Raw genomic sequence first — 19,201 nt, 5'->3', positions numbered from 1 at the left:
AAGACGTCAGGGTGTGGTCCCTTTGCTGTTGCACATTTTTTTTTCTCTTTCTACAAGAGTCAGCCAGCAAGGGGGAGAGGACACCACTCTAGACTAATAATGAGGAAACTTACATATACCTCCGCTTTTTGCCTGTCAACCCTGCTGCGGCCTGACAGTGAATTCTCAAAGGGTGACTAGATACTCTAAGGGTCTCTGGACTTTTCTTCTGTGCTAAGTGCTTATAGTCTGACCATGCTGCTGCTTCAGTCAGGGAGTGAACATTCATTTGGAATAGTTAGTTCAGTCCAGACGTCACCATGATGGTATCTCACCCAGGGAGAGGGAGTCCTCCCATTCATTCGAGTTAGGTGGTTTCGCAACCGCCAGCACATGGGGGAGGTGGGTTACAAAGGCTTTTCTTTCTGCCAAATGTATTTGACTCAGCTCCTTTACTATCTGTCTGGTGATGTGAATCTCTTATGAATAAACAAACTCAACCTTTGATGTCTTTTGCCCCAAAGGAGTGATAAGAAGTGTGATACTGTATGGAGTGAGCAGAGCATCTTAAGTATTTTTAAAAGAAAAACACTATACAAATTAATTCATTTTGAAAGTTTCAAAATAGGTTGGAGTCCTCCAAATGCAATAAGTTTTATTTTTCTTTACCGTACCTCTCAGATTCTATCCAATGGAATGAGGACGCTCTCAGCTGATGTTTGTCAATAGTTTTGACAATCACCAACGGAGCAGAGAAGGAAGGGTGCTTAGGGACAATATTCTTTTTCACAATATTGGGAGCCAGATTAGAATGAATCTTCATCCTTCTCTCAACACATCTAGCACGAGGAATGTTTTCCTAAAACACAGCGCCAAGAAATTGCAGAAATGGGGGGGTGAGGACAGAGAGGAAAGCAAGGATGAGATGGAAGAAAGATTCAAGATCTTGTCTTTGGCTAATTTATTGTCAGTATGAGTGATTTTCTATGATACATTATTTTTCTGAAAATATTCCTTCCCTGGCATGGAAGTAAATGTCTGCAATGATAGTTCATAGCCCAAAAGAGCTCTGAAATAACAAAGTCCTCAGGTCATTAGAGCAAAACACAGGGGCAGGGCCAAGTTTATTGAAAGCAGAATGTAGACCTGCCAACTTGATTGTCTGATATTAGCAAATATTACCCCACAGATTATAGCCGTGATTTATTCTCATTAAAACAATATTGATACCTAGGAAATGTGATGCCTTACACTCTTATCTACCATTGGCAATTTAACTTCAACTAGATTGTTGGATTATTCACATAGCAGAGCAGAGACAGGGTAAAGTTCAGAACTCAGGACTTAACGGGTGTTTCGGGGCATGAGGGAGCTGTAATGGTCGCTTATGAGAGAGATAGACATACAAGTGCAGTGGACTCTGGAAGGAGATAGGAAGTGTGAATGCGGAGAAAAGGAAGGGGCAGAACACCCTAATTAGCAGAAAGAATAAGGCTGGTTCTAAGATGTACATTCAATCGAATAGACACACAAATGTCATCTCTTTTAATTTATGAACGTTTTTTCCACCACGCCTAGGCTTCTGGGGACCAAGATTAAGGGGTGGGGAGCAATGAACACCGGGTTCAGCAAGAACAAGGGTATATCTGTCAGAAGACGGGAAACTTCTTTGTCATACTCATTTGAGACCGTTTTCTCAATCTGAATCCCATCAGCAGCCTGTGCTCGTGTAGATTGTCCAGGATTTAGATGACTGCTGTGTAGCCCTCTTTCAGCTGCAGAAGCACAGTGGGATAGTCTGCAATGGACTAGTATTTCTAACAGAGCCAGAAACAAGGTCCAGGGGACTTTCTTGTGAGGAGTGATTACTTTAGATCCCATCCTGTAGTTGCTTGATTAAGGGAATGAAATGGACTCAAATAAAAAATTCAGAGTGTCCTGGAGAATGTCTGTCCGACTCTCAGGGCTTCCTTTCTCTTCCATGTGAGCTCCTTAAAGCTAGACGCAATCTTGTTTACTGAAGTGCTTTCCCCCAGATTTGCTGCCCCACAGTTTCCCAAGCAGAATGAGCTCCCCATGGATGTGGGGTAGGAATAACAGATTTAGCTTGGGAAAGCACTGGGTAGGAAGAAGGGTTTTTAGCAAAGAGCTGACCCAGACCTATTTAGTTGGACCTATTTAATTTTGACAGAAAAATGTAAGTCAGGTAAGGCTTAAGTATAACCAACTCTATCGTACAAATGAGTAAATTGGGACTAAAAGGATGACGTTGCACAATTCACACAGCTGGGAAGTGGCAACATCAAGATGAGAACCCAGTTTTCTCACTCTTAGTCTGGGGTACCCTTCATTATACACATATATATTCCGGCTATGATGCAAGTAATACAACTTGTCTGTGTTTTAGGTACAAGTATGTGTTAGCTGGTTTAATTTTATATTCTTACCACCTAATTTGTTACTCTTGCTGCCTCTCGGCTGTCTCCTGACAAAATGATTGAGGCATTCCAAGAAGAAGTCGTTGTCCCCAGAAGCTATCTTATACCTACATTTCCCTCAGCTCTTATTGAGTTTCTTGTGATACAAACGTGGGCATGTGACATAATTGAATGCAATAATAGAAGAAAGAAGGAGACCAATGCAATGAAGCTAGAATCTAAGAGACCACAGGAATCCTGGACAGGTTGTGCAACCAGGACATGGTGTATTCCTTGTCTACTCCTGGTTGTAGCATTTTTTTTTTTTTGCCCTCCATCAAGTGTAAAAGACTAACAGCGTAAAGAGAAAACCTCTCCAAGCTTTGTTCTACGATTCTAATCTTACCTATCATATTAAATCATTTTGTACTGGTCAATCCTGGAAATAAGACTCACTTCTTACTTCAGCTGAATGGTAAGCTAAGGGAGTAAAGCTAAAGAAAGCAGCTCTTTCCTGGGAAGAGGTCACAGGATAGAAATCTTGGGAGCAGATAAATAGATAGAAGTCAGCATAGAGAACAGAGACACCTGGTGTGGAATGGGGAATGAAGGGTAAACGCTGGGGGTGACTTTCTCAAGGAGAAGCTATTTAAGTCTCTGGGAATTCATTGTTAAGGCAATCTGAAGAAAGGGAAGTATGTTTCTAACCTGATGGAAGAGTATATGTATAAAGGCACAAAAGTGGGGAGAACATAGATTTTTCGGTGAAAGTAAGTCATCTTTGTGACTAGAGTATAAGATTTGAGTAGAAGACAACAAGAGTTAAACAGAAGCTAGGTTTTCCCAGGGCTAATATGCATTCCCACCTTCCCAGCAGAATGTATCCAGCGAGTGGAATTCAGGTAATAAACATACGGATATTTGAGACAATAATAATTAAGTGAGGCAAACCATACAAAAACCATGAGTCAACTCATTTGCTCTCAGAACAGCCTGCTATTATCACCCCATTCTACAGATGAGGAAACTGAGGCACAAAGAAGTAAAGAAACTCATTCAAAGTAAGTGATGAAGTTTTGAATCAAACCTGGCATTGTAGCTCCAAAGTCTAGGTTATACCAAAATCTACAACCGACCACTATGGCCGAAAGAAAATGACTCCAAATGCAATAGAGCAGGAGTCAGCAAACCACAGCCTGTGGGCTAATTATGACCCTCTGCATGCTTTTTATGGTCCACTAACTAAGAAAGGATTTTACCTTTTTTTTTTTTTTGGTGAGGAAGATTGTCCCTGAGCTAACATCTGTGCTAACCTTCCTCTATTTTGTATGTGGGACACCATCACAGTGTGGCTTGGTAAGTGGTGTGTAGGTCCATGCCCAGATCCGAACCCCTGAACCCTGGGCCGCAGAAGCAGAGGGCACCAACCTAACCACTATACCGACCAACTGGCTGACCCCAGGATTTTGCACTTTTTAACTATTCTCAAACCAATAATTTATGCCCAGATTTTTTATATATTAAGGAGAAAAGGTTCAGGTGTGACAGAGTTCTTTGTCTACTGAAATCACCGTATTCTGTTTGAGGTAGGATGAAATGACACTATTGCCTTCTCTCTCCAACTGGCTTCTGTAAAGTGGCATAGGTTTGCAAATGGCTTGATTTTCAGGGATAAAAGTGAAAATTTCAGTTATCAAGTGTGCAAAGAGCAGTTAGCTGAGGAAGGAGACGATGAATAAATGTTCTCAAATCTCTGCTCCCTTGGCCAATCTCCAGCTCAGAGTGAAGGGCTCGTTTTCCAGAAAAACAGGGGCTGCTCACACCCAGTTACTTACACCTTGGAGGTAAGCTCTTTTTTTCCCAATATGAAATCAATCACTGAATGAAACCTTTGTAACTTAGGGGCATAAACTGTCCAACCTTGTGGCTGTTTGTGATTATAGCTGGCAAAATGAAAGATTGCTCAGTAGATATTAATAGTTAAAACGACAGAGGGAAAGAAAGAAGCAAGTTAATCTCGTTTAGGACTTCTAAAATGAGGAAACCGGCTCGTGAGGAAGTCCTTGGATCTCGATGGGGATGCCCAGTGCTCTGTTCTCATTGACCCTCAAAGCACCACCTTCATCTGGAACAGGTGTTGAGAAATGGAGGCAAAAAATCTGACACTGCTTGGTGTTTCTCTGCTAGAAAGGAAATGAAATTTCCCTCGGTTTAGTTTCCTCTCTGATTCAGCTGCCTTTTTTTCCAGTTAGCGTACAGTACTATTGAGAGTATCTTTTGGAGAATGAAGGGCATCTCCTTTCGAAGAACAGAACCTGCTGAGTGTTAGAATAACTGCATTTGTGGCAGCCTCTCCCTGAGTGGAAACTTAAAATTGTAAGATGCTTGGAAGTTTAAACTTGAAGGATTCTCTTGGCTCTTCCATTGAGCCTAATGCTTCATGGATCCAAAATAATATCACAAAGAGATTCCTAAACATTTTGACAAGGGTGCTTCTGGAATGGGCCTGAACAAAACTATAGTTGATGGGCTAATTAGGACCTTCTGCATGCTTTTATATGGCCCCATTAACTAAGAATGGATTTGATATTTTTTAACTATTGAAAAAGCATCAAAAGAAAAGTTATCAAAAATATCAAATGTCAAAATATTTCAATTCAAATTTGTGTGAATAAATAAAGTTTTATTGGTATCCAGCCACGCTTATTCACTTACATATTACCTATGGCTCCTTTGTGCTACAAAGGCAGAATTGTATAGTTACTACAGAGACCATATGACCTGTAAATAGTTAATGAATAGTAAATAGATTTGTCAATCTCTGGTCGAGAGTATTAAGGAACTGAATTGAGAGAGAAAAGTACCTTCTTTTCCTAAAACTGCAGCCTATTAGAAGTTGAATATTTCTTAGAGGCATTTGCAAAAATCCAGTTTAGGCTATATGGACCTATAGAAAAAAATAGAAACAGAACCACTCATTTCTAGTGGATATGATTGAAACAAACTGAAAACTGCTCTGAGTAAATTGACCAGGTCTGGCATGCTCCACTAAGTCAAATTAAATTCATCCATGACCTGCCAACTCTCCACTAATGATTGTGCTGAACGATATGAAATCATGGTTTTTGTAGGTCAAAAACAATTAAATATTGGCAATTTCACGTGGTTCGTATGATTTCCTAAGATGCCCTACAAAGAAAGGAGTCTGCTTTAACATCCATCTTCTTCATCAGCTTCCCTCTGTCAGGCTTTGCACTTGATTTTATTTTATTTTCCAACACAACGAATGCAGAGCACACGTTTGTTGACAAGCTGGTAATGAAACAAGTTAAAGTTCTTTCCGAATATTTGACGTCAGGAACAGTGTTACGAAGAAAGGATACGAGGACTTGAAACTTAAAGCAAGAAGTAAATTCCACGTTCTAGGGTCTTCCTTAGAGCTTGGTGTGTTGCTCTGGGGGGCAGAGGAAGACTTGGCGGGTTTGGCTGAAGGACTAGACGTTCAATTCCTGCCTTTGCTTCCACAATTGCTAGTCCGTTTAACATCAGAGCACTAAAACTGTTGTGGATTTGTCCTACTGTAATTAGGCTTCTTTTTTCTCTTTTTGGTGAAAGAACAACAAAAATTATATTGAGTCCAAGATACACGTTTGTGTATATACATCTGCACACAGACACACACGCACAAATGCAGTGTGTATGGATTCCAATCAATACCTTCTTTGTGTTAAACCATTTTAAAGAATTCCATGAAATAATGAATATTATAGAACTCGATCAAAGTAACAAAGCATTTATTTACGGTGGATAAATATTTTCTCACTGTTTTGCAATTTTTTTATTTATTTTACTCTTTCACTGGTCTGTAAACTCCGTGAAGGCAAGGGACATACTTAACTTATTAATTAATCATGAATTCTGCAAAGCTTACTATTATTTCCGGGGCATAAACATACATACACTGAATGAAAACAGAGGGAGAAAGAGAGTATCCAGAAATTCAGATGACAAGAGCGACCCTGAATTTTAACCACAGGCTCAGATTTATCCAAGCAAGTCAGAGTTGTACCTCACGTATGGCCATAAACAGAAGAAATGTTTCAACAAAAATGCAACATCGGATTGGAGAAGAAAATGGATTAAAGACGAATTTAACCTATGGAAAGACATAAAACTACAAACCAGTTAACATAATTGGTGCTTTTGCATTTCACGGAAAATAAGAATTTAAACTTCCCTTAGGTAGCTTCATTTATTATTGTTTTTTTAACGTAACTTTGTTTGTTCCCTGTAACTGTTATAACATGCTTGGTGTTTTCAAACAGGTGAAATTTATTCTCTCACAGTTCTGGAGGCCAGAAGGCTAAAATCTGGGTTTAGGCGAGGCTGCACTCCCTCCAGAGGCTCCAGGAGAGAATTCATTCCTTGCCCCTTTCAGTGTCTGGTGGGTCTCAGCATTCCTTGGCTTGTGGCTGCATCTCCCACTGTTCCACCTTCCTATCACCTTCTCCTCTGTGCACTTCTTGTCTAACATCCCTCTACCTCTTTCTTATAAGGATGCTTGTGATGGCCTTCAGGGTTTCCCAGATAATCCAGGCTAAGTACTTCTTCTCAAGATCCTTAACTTGGGGCTGGCCTGGTGGTGTAGTGGTTAAGTTTATGAGCTCCACTTTAGTGGCAGCCTGGAGTTGGCAGGTTCAGATCCCAGGCGCAGACCTAGCACTGCTCATCAAGCCATGCTGTGGCGGTGTCCCACATACAAAACAGAGGAAGACTGGCACAGATGTTAGCTCAGCAACAATCTTCCTCAAGAAAAAAGAGGAAGATTGGCTACAGATGTTAGCTCAGGGCCAATCTTCCTCAAAAAGAAAAAAAAGATCCTTAATCTCATTTTTGCTACATAAGGGAACATTTACTCTTTTTCTGTGTAAGGTAATATTCACAGGGATTAGGAAGTGAACATGTCTTTGGAGCACCATTTTGACATCATATTGAAGTATATCTTAAGTTGCTCTTAAATTTTCTGAATATAAATGGAAGTGATGTCAAAGTACCTTTTATGTTGGAGTTAACTATGACTATTTTAATGTGAGATAAAGGATAATCTTCTCCAAAGAATTCCTCTTGAGCTGCTAACTCTGCATTACTGTACATGGATATATATGAATAAAATACAGCCTCTAAAGATACGCGTTACCAAATCATCTTTTCAAAAATGAAGAGGGAAAACTAAATGAACTATCAAAGAAATTTCTGTTATGAATTTTTCAATGAGTTCTTCTTTTTTTTTTACCCACAAGAAGTATTCTCCAGTAAAGATCTTTCACTTGATTAAAAACAGACTCTAATAAAAAGTGTGTTAGGATCACAACGATAACCTATATTCAAGAACATGAATAAAAGTGTCCTTGCAGCGAAAGGCTCCCATGTGTTCACATTTGATGCTGGGAAATAACTGTATGATGTGGAGAAGTGATTACTACCAGCTGTAAGCATGCACACCATGCAATAAAGCCCATCCATACAGCCGCTTGGAAATTATTTTCTTCCTCTCTCTCTCTCTTTCTCCCAACAGTTCCATGAAATATGGCCAAATTTTTCCCCTCTTACTGAATACCAAACTTTTCAAATCTCTGTATATGAAAAGAGGGAGACTTTCAAGAGCAGCAAGAAGAAACACAGGGGCCGGACTAGTGGTGCAGCGGTTAAGCGCTCACCGCTTCCAGCGTCCCGGGGTTCGTCAGTTCAGATCCCGGGTGCAGACACGGCACTGCTTGGCAAGCCATGCTGTGGCAGGCGTCCCACTTATAAAGTAAAGGAAGATGGGCACGGATGTGAGCTCAGGGCCAGGCTTCCTCAGCAAAAAGAGGAGGCTTGGCAGCAGATGTTAGCTCAGGGCTAATCTTCTTCTTCTTCAAAAAAGAAGAAACACAAAGTTTACCTGCTCTTCCACAAGAACAAGACTGACTACACTATGTCATCTTGCCCTGTCTTCAAATTCCATTACAGAATATTTTATATTGTTTTCCAGCGGCATTGGCAGTTTTTAAATCCTTATGGCCTAGAAAACGTGGTTAAAATACAAGAAAAACTGTTCTGAATAAAAGGTGTTCAGATTTCAATAAAGCATCATTTACGTATAAAATCTTACCATTGGAAGTAATTTGAAATGTCATCCTGACCATCTTCCTGAACTTCAGGTATGGCAGTCTGCATCAGTTCGTCAGAATTCCCTTCCAGAAAGCCTGGTGTGTCCCTAGACCTGTCTTACTTTATCCAAGCTAAACTACTCTGTGGAGGGATTTCTGGAGTGTTAAGAAAGATCAATGGGGAGAGGGCGGAGAAAATTTGAGAAGCTCTTAATTAAAAGGAACACATCTTGGGTTTTATTCTGTTTTAAATATTTGATATCCCAATAAGAATTTTTTATGAAGAAAATATCCCCAGTTTAAGGAGAAAAAGGAATATCACTGCCTTAATCTTTTCAACAGGCAAGTTATGAGAAGAAAGAACATGAGACGCATCACTGTGGACTTCAGAGCCTTTTTCCTTTTTCTTTTTTTTTTTTTTACCTGATGCAACTAGATATAAGTCAATCAAGGGAAGAGAATTTTGGCAAAAGTACTTACTGTGTTCTAACGTGTGAACAGCAGAGCCAAGGAACTACAGAAAATTTTGCCCCTTGAGAGAAAGCTAAGCAACAGATAGTCCATTAATTAATAAGATAAAAGATGATGATCTCTTTGCTTAGATATCACTTCTCTTCATCACTCAGGCTTGGCCTGATGTCCCCGTGCATACAAGGTTCCCTTTACAACATCTGTCTAAGCACTCAACACACTTCATTTTAATTGGCTGCTCTCCCACACAGACCCCCCCTCAATATAGACTCTGTGACAGGCTGTATTAGCTTATATTATTAAAATCTTAGAATATAGCAAAGTATATGATCTATCTTTAGTAATAAGCATTTGTTGAAGGAAAGAACAGGAAAAAAGATGTCTTACGAAGAGGGAGAATTGGACTCACATACTCAAAAGCATAGAGCTCTTTTGCTTGAGAGTATCACCTAAATACTCATATAAATTCATTCCTTGTTCATTATGGTCCACCCAGCCTCATGTCAATGATCAGTAATGTAATAACGAGAAAACAATTGATCTGGGCCAGGAGTATTACACACATTACCCCTTAGCAACATTACCTCTAGAGCAGGTGAGTATTACTGTCCTCACCTTAGGAATGAGAGAATTAGACTCAGACATACTCCTGCCCTTAAGTGGCCACTCCCAATTTTAAGCCTAGTTGCGCAGAGCTCTCAAGCTGACGTTCTTTCCATTGCACACCTTGCCCTTTGTTTCCCAAAAGCTCCTTTTTCCTTAGTAACGAAAAAGTTGATGAAAGCTGCTTTAATCTTGTTTGTACATGGAATTCATAGCACATCCTGAGGGTAACATGTGGCAAAGGATTGCAAATCAATGGGTAGGAGAACAAATGATCAGCGAGTAAGGACAGGGAGATTACCCAAGACTGCGAAAGGAGAGACATCAGCAGGAACTGTGAGCAGCAGCGCTCCAAGCCTCAGTGTCCTGTTGACACTTAGAGTTTGATAAGGTGACATATTCTCAGAGGGGGATTTGGTGCACCCTAGGCATTGGGCTTCCAGGCAAAGCCAAGAATTTAATGCCCAAAAGTGCAGACGGAGCCAGAGTGCTTCCTGACTCCATGTTACCATGAGGCCTAGAATGGAGAGGCCATTAATGATGACCCACCTGGACCAAGAATGGAGGGGCCTTCTGTAATATTCTGCTCTGTATCAGATCATATGAGCCTTTGCACAACCCTTCAGGAAGAGACATGGAATAATCTTCAATAATGACAGAGACTCAATTTTTGAGCAGATCAACTAGATGAGAGCTCAGAGTAAAATTAAGTTCAATAAATCTTTAAACAATATAATGTGTCATTTCTCACATTCCCGAGACTGCTGGGAAAAATTCATATCTGATATATATTGATAAGGCCATTTATCATTTTGCTCATATTGTCCCTTGGCCTTCATTTTCCCCTTCTGAAAATAAAAGGCATTACTTTCCCAGTCTCTTCCTATAAGGAAAAAAACATATTAAACATTTTCATTTTCCATTGTTAAGATACTGTTTTGTCCAGTGGCTACCAAAACTAACATTCCCTATTATCTGGGGTGAAGATTTTTTAAGTTTATAGTCCTGTGTCCTATCCTTAGATATTCTGACTCATTAGCTTTTTACCGACTCAAAAATAATGGTAGGGAGAAGTTCACTGAAGTCTATGAGGCAACATGGCTTAAAAATGAGGTTGCCAGAATTCCGATTTCATTGTTCATCGGTTACCTCGATATGATACACGTTTGGAGACCTTTTGAAAGAAATAAGAAAAGCGGCAACAAACAGGTAAATCACCGATTTAACTTTTAAGTGTGACTAAAATCCAGTTTTTGGGTTTAACGGAATGGTTTGGGAACAAGATTATTCCATCAAAAGAAAATTATTTTCAGAAAATGGAAATTGGCAATTTACCCATTGAAGTCTGGAAGGAACTCAAATGTCTGCATTTCCACTGGGAATACATTCTGACAGCCAGGGGGTAGGGAGCGTTGACAGTACAAAAATAACCACCTGTTGTGGAACAGAAGAGGAAGAAGCCAGGTGGGAGACATACCCCACAGAGGAAATTTGAGCAGCCTCTTGGCTTCCTATGGGATAGAGGGGAGCAGAAGAGCTGGCAGCAGGGAAGTCGAGAAAAAGAAATCTGAGCAGGTTTCTTAGCTGTCTTCCATGTGGGGAAGGCAGGGCTGAATTGCAGAAACTGTAAAACAGGAAGATTGACAATAAAAACATGTGTGTTTAAGGCACATTTAAGCTATTAGAATGCTGCAGAAACACATAATAACTCCTCTGAAATTACAGGTGCGTCTAAATGGATGTGAAACCAGAAGTTCCCTCAGTCACTATCATTCAAGAAAATTAAAATGTCCAGTAAAATGTTCTTCTGAGAAAATAGTATTAGCAGGGAAATAGAGTTTTAAACATAAAGGAGGTACAAGAACAAAGAAATATGCTACCAAAAATCCAAATTCAAGGGTTATTGAAATGAAGGCCTACAGCCTTTTTTGCCATGTCTGGTACCAAACTAGGCAACAAACAGTAATATTTATTTACATTTCTTTTCCCCTTTCTTTCTGACCCTCTCTCCTTTAAGGTAAAAGGAAAAGATGAAATATCCTAACATTTAGGGATACAAGTAAACATTTAGGGATAGAAAAAAATCTATAAACAGAATACAGAGGTCAATAATTATCATTGACTAGCTGAAAATATCCCATCAACTTAGAAATTAACTACAAAGGGTGCAGCATATTTAACAAGCAGCCATCATACGCCGTGCTTTAAGTGTTTTCTTTTTACTCCTCATTTCAAGCAAGTGAGGTGTTATTATCCTCACTCTGCAAAATAAGAAACTGATATGGAGAAATATTCAGTACCTTTTTCAAATATATAGCACTCCTAGGTGATAAGTCTGGGATTCGATGCTGGGTTCGATGGCTGTAAAGACATCGCATGGCAATATGTTACTACGGAGCAGCAGGAGCTGTGCAAAGCATAGCCAAGATTCTGAAAAACGTTGAAAGAAAAAATGTTCCTCAGAAGTTAAATACACATCCCACAAAAGTCTCTCAAGCCTCCTCAGAGCATATTTATTCATGTTAGGATGAAACGTTAACAAACGTGGTTATCTCATTTCTAAGCCCAGAGCTGATTAATAACAGCAAATTAGCAGACTGTTTAGGGGAGTGTGAGCCAGAGGCAAAGACGCTGGTGAAATAGGAAAGAGGAACTGGTAACTTAACAATGGGTAGATTATCACTTTACTTTCTTTGGGTTGCAAGTGACGGAAAAGTTAAACTCACTGAAGAAAAGAGGACCCAGTGGTTTATGAGTCACCCACCTGTGAAGTCCAGTCATAGGGACTCCAAGGGCTCAAACACGAGACCAGGACCCAGTTTCTCTCCACTGTCATTTTCTGCTTCCAGGTGGTAACCTCCAAGACCTCTGGAATCACAATTTTTCGATTTTAATAAAAGCAGAAAGAAAATGTATACACTTTGCCCCTTTCAGCGCCCCCGAAATAGTTCTCAATGATCGTTTTTAACTCTGGTTGGCCCTGGGCACAGATGTGAAACAAACACAGTGGCCAGAGGGAAAAAAAGCTTGGGCTGAGGAGGGATGGAGCCACACCTGAAATACACATACTGAGGTTTCAGGGGGTTTGGTTTCTTTAAAAACTTCAGGGTGTGACAAAAGAAGAAGGGACTGATTGATGCTGAGAGAGAGAAATAAAGAAAAGTGGGAACTGCAGATGAAGACAGAAAAATCTATTTATAAAATGCAAACTTAAGAACACAAAAGTCCAGCTAAGCTTCTTTTGATTTTGATATTATTGAGCATCTACTATGTACCAGGCATCATACTACACACTTAGGATATTGGGTTTGCAATCTAGTCTTTTTTGTTTTTTTTTTAAAGTTTGGCACCTGAGCTAACAACTGTTGCCAGTCTCCTTTTTTTTTCCTGCTATTTCTCTCCAAATCCCCCCCGTACGTAGTTGTATATTTTAGTTGTGGGTCCTTCTAGTGGTGGCATGTGGGACACCGCCTCAGCATGGCCTGACGAGTGGTGCCATGTCCATGCTCAGGATCCAAACCAGTGAAACCCTGGGCCACCGAAACAGAGCGCACGAACTTAATCACTCAGCCACGGGCCGGCCCCAGCAATCTAGTTTTAGAGTCCATTCTTCAGTTTCTCTGGCATGAATTTCTTACTCAAAGTCTAGTATTTATATTGGTTCTATGAATTTTTAATTAAATATCTAATCCTAAATATTAAAATAATAACAATAATCATATTCTAACGGCTGCTCAATGGAAAAGAAGAGAACTAGAAGCAGTAACAAAGAATTCATTTTTGCACCAGATAAAATATTGGATGCCAAAACATGTTAACACTTCAAGTTGTTAAATATCCATCCATCAGTTACTCAACAGAGATTGGCAGGCATTTTTATTAGGCACAATTAAACAATTCTCTGAATTTTTATGTTCACAGTCAAGTGTCTATTCATACAATGGAGAAAATGAATACAGCAGAAATACTTCACAGACATCTTTTATACAACCGAAGAACACTCCTTATGCAGCTTAATAACAAACTCTATTTAGTATAGTAATTTACACATTTTCCTTTCTCTTGGACTTTTCCGAAACCGATTTATAGAAGATGTTTTTACATGGATTTAATCTATTATTTTTAAAATAAGAAATCAGATAGAACAAGGGGAAATACTAAATTATAAAGGCAGAAATGGCAAAAGTAGTTTTCTGTGAGTTCAGTATTTATGAAGTGTACCTGTATATGGCAAATTGGGGGTGGGGGTGGGGAAGAGCGGGGAAGTGAAGGAAATTCCATTGAAATTTATTTCGCTCTAAATTTCCTTTGACTTTCTTCTGTCCCTGAAGTCTAGGCTAGGTTCTCTCCAAGGGCATTTTCTTTCAAAGTTGAATAACAATTTCATCATCATTATTATGTTTCTGTTTTCATGCAGAAAACATCTTAGTTTCGTAATCAAACCTCTATTAGTCTGGTGCCTCAAAAATTATTTCTTCTGCTTCATGGGAAGGTCTCAAATCCAGGTAAAATCCTTACTCTGGGCTTGATAGATATACTAATCCTAGAGAAAGATAAACTGTCCCAGGCTTCTTATGAATAAATGTTGAATACATTGAAGACATCCACTCAGCAAATGGAATGCAGTGGGTAATAATCTAGACTCTGGAGTCAGGATTCATGGGTTCAAATCCCACCACATCACTGACTTAGTTCTGACTGCTATAACAAAATTCCAGATTGAGTGGCTTATAAACAACAGAAATGTACTTCTCACAGTTCTGGAGGCTGGAAGTCCAAGATCAGGGAGCCAGCAGGGTCAGGTTCTGCTGGAAGCTATCGTCTTCCCTGTGGGTGACTGTCCACTCCTCATGGTGTCCTCACGTGGTAGGGAGAGTTCCCTGGGGTCTCTTTTATCAGGGCACTCATTCATGAGGGCTATGCCCTCAGTCCCTAAGTACTTCCCAAAGGCCCCGCCCCTTATGACCATCACCTTGGGCATTAGGATTTCAACACAGGAATTGGGGAGGGGACACAAACATTCAGACCACAGCAGTTACATAATAGTTCTGTGACCTTGGGATTTTACTTAACATTTCCAATCCTTAATATCCTCATCTGTATGTCGACCTCTTGGAGAATTCTGTACATCAAATATACCGCTTAGCACATTGCCTGTACAAATGTTGAATAAATTCTGTGTATTATTATGGCTAATCTTAGTATCAATAATGACAAAATATCTGTATTTTTTAACAAGAAGATTTGGATAAATGACATGGGTCCACAAACAGCGGATAGGATTTCCACAATAAAAAATACATTGTTACGAGGAGGGGGATGTGTTGAACAAAAGAAAAAAGAAACAAGAAACATCAGCAGAGGCAAGGTGGTAGAAAATAACAGCTAATCCATTGAGGCTAGAACATAAAACACTTATTAGGTTAGTGTGGCAAACAAGACTGGAAGCATGTCCCCCGCAGCCTGGATTGGTGGCCCTACTGTGCATGCTCAAGGACGTCTTGGCATCTTTCAATGTATTATATACACTGCAGCAACCTCAGGCTTGGAGAAGCAAACGATCCAGGTTAAATCTTGGTCTTGCTACTTACTTTTGTACAACCTGGGGATAAAAACCACTTTCCTGAGTCTCAGTTTTTAACAGATAAATGGGAGCAATATCACTTTGCATGGTCATTTTCAAATATTAAAAATAATAAAAATCTTAATAGCAAGGACTACTGCCTTTGAGTGCCAGGCATTGTGCTAATGTCTTCGTATCTATATTTTATTTACCATCCTCAACTTCTCTAGGATAATGAATGAAAAGTGGTTATCACACAAGAACTACCTGCTGATTCAGAGACCCAACCAGAGGCTGCCAAGGAAAGCTATTAATCATAAGAAACAAGATGGATTCCTTTGAGTTTTTATAGACTACAGAAGGTGGGGCTGAAGACAATTTTAAGGAATTTTCTGAGCAAAGAGAATTTCTATTTATATCTAAATTATGATAATTTTTTCCTGCATTCCTCGCAGCATTACCGTTAGGATTTTAAAAAAATACTATACAGTAGAAGACTCTTTATCTTAAAACCCCTAGTAGGTCAAGTAATCAAAAAGTCATTTAAAGAGAAGAACAATAAGAAAGATACATAAATATTTAATCTAACTTAAAACTTTTAAAAAGTACATTTATTGGCCAAACTTTTGATATAAGACCAAGATATTTCTCTGAGTACAAGTTCACTGATTTGAAATCTGCATCATCTCACAAGTTCACTGATTTGAAATCTGTATCAGCTCTCAGAAGAAAATCACACTCACAACGCATCTGTGAGATTTCCACATTTGCTTTCTTAGAATTGGAGCAGAATCTGTGAAAACACTCTTGCAAAGCAAGCTAAGCTCAAGGCCATTATGGGATGCTACATTTCTTCCTCTACTTTCTTTACAACTGTCTTATCCATCCATCTTCTATAGAGCACTTTTTAATGCTGCAGAATGCATGTTTTGCAAAGCACAGAGCTTACTTTTCTTAGAAACAACTTTCTTCTTTCCCGTGCATATTTAATTGGTTTGATTGATGTTTAAGTAAATTACACAATGCCTATAAGGTGTAACTGGCATAAACTTGTTTGGGAACCACCACGCTTGACACTTGGTAAGCATTCAACTCATCTGATGGGAAGAGATATGTGTGGACATCTAGAGAAAAGCCTACTAGTCACGAGCTTTCAGGATATGGTGGGCTCCTGCCAGTATGATTAATAGAGGGAATGGATATTATTTAATCTAGCAGATCTATTAAGGGGAGATTAATTAAGAGCATGTCTCCTCTTTGTTAAAGCGTATTACAAGCTCTTATTTTAATTTGAGAGAGGATACCATATTTCCTTAGATCATTCTTCTATGACCTAAATACACTTCAACATATTTGATTTTACACAAAGAAGAAAATTCCTAGCCAAATAAAAAATCACTTACACCTTAGCAGCGAACATGAAAGAAGCAGCTGTTCAAGATGCGGGTCCATCCCCAAAACACTTTATAGTTCATCTTACCTTTGGGCATTCACCTTATTTGTGTTCCAACGGTGGCAAAGCAGAGCCAATCGCAGAGATGGTTTAGTTTCTATACCTCACTCCACTTTTCATTTCAAATCCCCATTTGTGATGTGGCCCAAGGCCAAACAAAAGTACTCCAGGATTTTTTCCATAGGATTCAAAAGCCTGAGAGAATGGCGCTAAATGAGTCTTCCCAGTTCCGATGCTATCAGATTTCCGTTAACCAGGTCTTAAGGTGATTCTGCATGTAGGTCTAACAGGGAAATACACGGCAGGGTACCACCAGGCACAGGCACTGGTCCACCACAAAATCTGTTCTGTATTTATACACATTTATAATCCACTCCAATAAATCCTGAAATGTCTATTATTTTCAGCAATGGAGAGAGAACCCTCATTCTCTAGATTGAGGAAAAAGGCCGTCACTGAGATAGAATTCCCTTTTCTAGCCATGAAGAATTTGTGGAGGTACAGGGTAGGAAATGTCTGAGTCCCTCAAAAAATGACAAAGTGAAATAATCCTAAAATTCAATATATCTATCAGTTATTGTTCCCCAAGAAATCTTGATTGCCAGTGTCTGCTTGTTTTCTTGCCATCCACGTAGAATCTTTTCATCAAATTGGTATTCACATGTGTTCCTTAGAGCTACAAGTCATAGACCAAGAAAATGAATGAGAAGTCAGAGCTCCCTAAAATTGCTTGTGGGTTGTAGATCCAAGCCTTTTGTTTTGGTATGAATAAGCTCTATTCATCCAGCTTTTGCAGAATTGACCAACTTGTTTGTCAATTACTGTTGTGTGCAAAACTGGCATTATTTCTTCAACTCGAGTATAATGAGAAATATCTTTATCTGCACCACATACATGTCTTTGAGCATGTCCACTGGTCCTTAACTATGCCTTTGCATTTCCCAGGAGGAAGAAGAAAGCAAATTAATATATAGTAAGTAGCAACCCAGTACTAGGCGCCAGGCTAAGCTTTTTATATATATAGTGTTCTTTCCAAAATAAAGCATTTCTAAAGTAGTGAGGCAAAGAATCTGAGCAATATTTGGGAAATTAACTAATAAATGCTCACAACAAAAAGAAAATAAGCATTTCTTTAGTTTGGCCCAGCAGAAAGGTTTGAATTACAAAGCTCGCTGGGAACGTAAATTTAGAGTGGCATAGAGAAGAAGCAAGAAGAATTACCCAGTAAAATAGAGATTTTTCAGCATTAACAGATCAAACCACTTACAAAAATCTCAGTGCCCCTTCTGTCTGTAGCTTACTCTGTCATCAGGGTTATCTTCACACTATTCAGATTACGATGTCAGAAGAGAAACCAACTGAAAGTCTGACTAAGAATTAGATAATAAAACCACTTACTATTCGTGCAATTTACAGTTCTGGTTTAAAGGGTAACGTCACTACAAAGAAACCAGTTGCCAGGAAGCTGCTAAAACAAATCAAGAAAAAGGGTCTAATGATTAACTCTAGTAGCTACATTCAACCAAGCAGGCAAAAAAAGCCTTTGCTTGATTAGGAGACAGATAGAACTGGAGTAATTGGAAATAACCCGAGGAGAATGGATAAAACCAATCATCACATAGTCACACAATGAAGTACCACTGGAAATGAAAGGAATATACACACAAAAACATGGATTTCAAAAACATTAGGTGGAGTAAGAGAAGTCAGAGCTAAAGAAGTATAATATGGGGGCTGGCCTGGTGGTGTAGTGAAGTTCACATAATCAGCTTTGGCCTGGGGTTCGCGGGTTAGGATCCCAGGTGCAGACCTACACACCACTCATCAAGCCACACTGTGGTGGCATCCCACATAAAATAGAGGAAGATTGGCACAGATGTTAGTTCAGGGCCAGTCTTCCTCACAAAGGAAAAAAAAAAAAAGAACAGGCAGAAGTAAACTATGGTGATAGAAATCAGAGGAGTAGCTGCCTGAGGGTGGGGTAAGACCTGACAGAAAAGGGGCATGAGGGAACTTTCTGAGGTGAAGGAAATGTTCTGTATTTTTCTATCAATTTGTTTTCACCATGTAACAAATCATTGCAAAGCCCAGTAGCTTAAAGCAACATTCACTTTACTTAGCTCACGATTTTGTTGGTCGTCTGGGTAGTTTTTCTCATCTGGACAAGCCCAGCTGACCTTAGACAGCTTTCACACATACTCTTGTATGATCTGGATGATCTAGGAGGACCCTCTCACGTGTCTGGTTGTGGCAGGCTTTGAGCTGCGTTACCTCAGTTCTCCTCCAAGTGTCCTCTCATCCTTCAGCAGCCTAGCTCAGACTCATTCACATGGTCATCTCAGGATTCCAAGAATTCACAACCATTCTTTCAATCTACTCCAATCTTGATTGAAATGTTATTTACATGGGTGTATACACATTGTCCAAACACATACACAAAATTAGTGTGTTTAAAATAATTTTTTAAAAATCATGTGTTTTGCTGTATGCAAATTATATCTTAGACTGAAAATACCAAAGGGGGCTGGCCCAGTGGTGTACTGGTTGGGTTCATGCATTCTTCTTC

The 19,201-nt window shown here is 39.4% G+C and overlaps 1 long non-coding RNA gene across 1 annotated transcript; it reads right to left on the bottom strand.

Annotated features, from left to right (window-relative positions):
- Window positions 1–5,764: 5,764 nt before the first annotated feature.
- LOC123290312 (uncharacterized) lies at window positions 5,765–18,039 on the bottom strand. Its single transcript, XR_006534725.2, has 4 exons — window positions 17,903–18,039; window positions 12,384–12,487; window positions 11,920–12,049; window positions 5,765–11,243 (listed from the first exon to the last, which is right to left on the bottom strand). It is a non-coding gene; the product is annotated as an uncharacterized lncRNA (long non-coding RNA).
- Window positions 18,040–19,201: the final 1,162 nt, after the last annotated feature.

This window comes from Equus asinus, chromosome 12 (assembly GCF_041296235.1).
Source record: "Equus asinus isolate D_3611 breed Donkey chromosome 12, EquAss-T2T_v2, whole genome shotgun sequence".
In the NCBI taxonomy this organism is placed as follows: Eukaryota; Metazoa; Chordata; class Mammalia; order Perissodactyla; family Equidae; genus Equus; species Equus asinus.
This window is presented reverse-complemented; position numbering and strand designations above follow the sequence as displayed.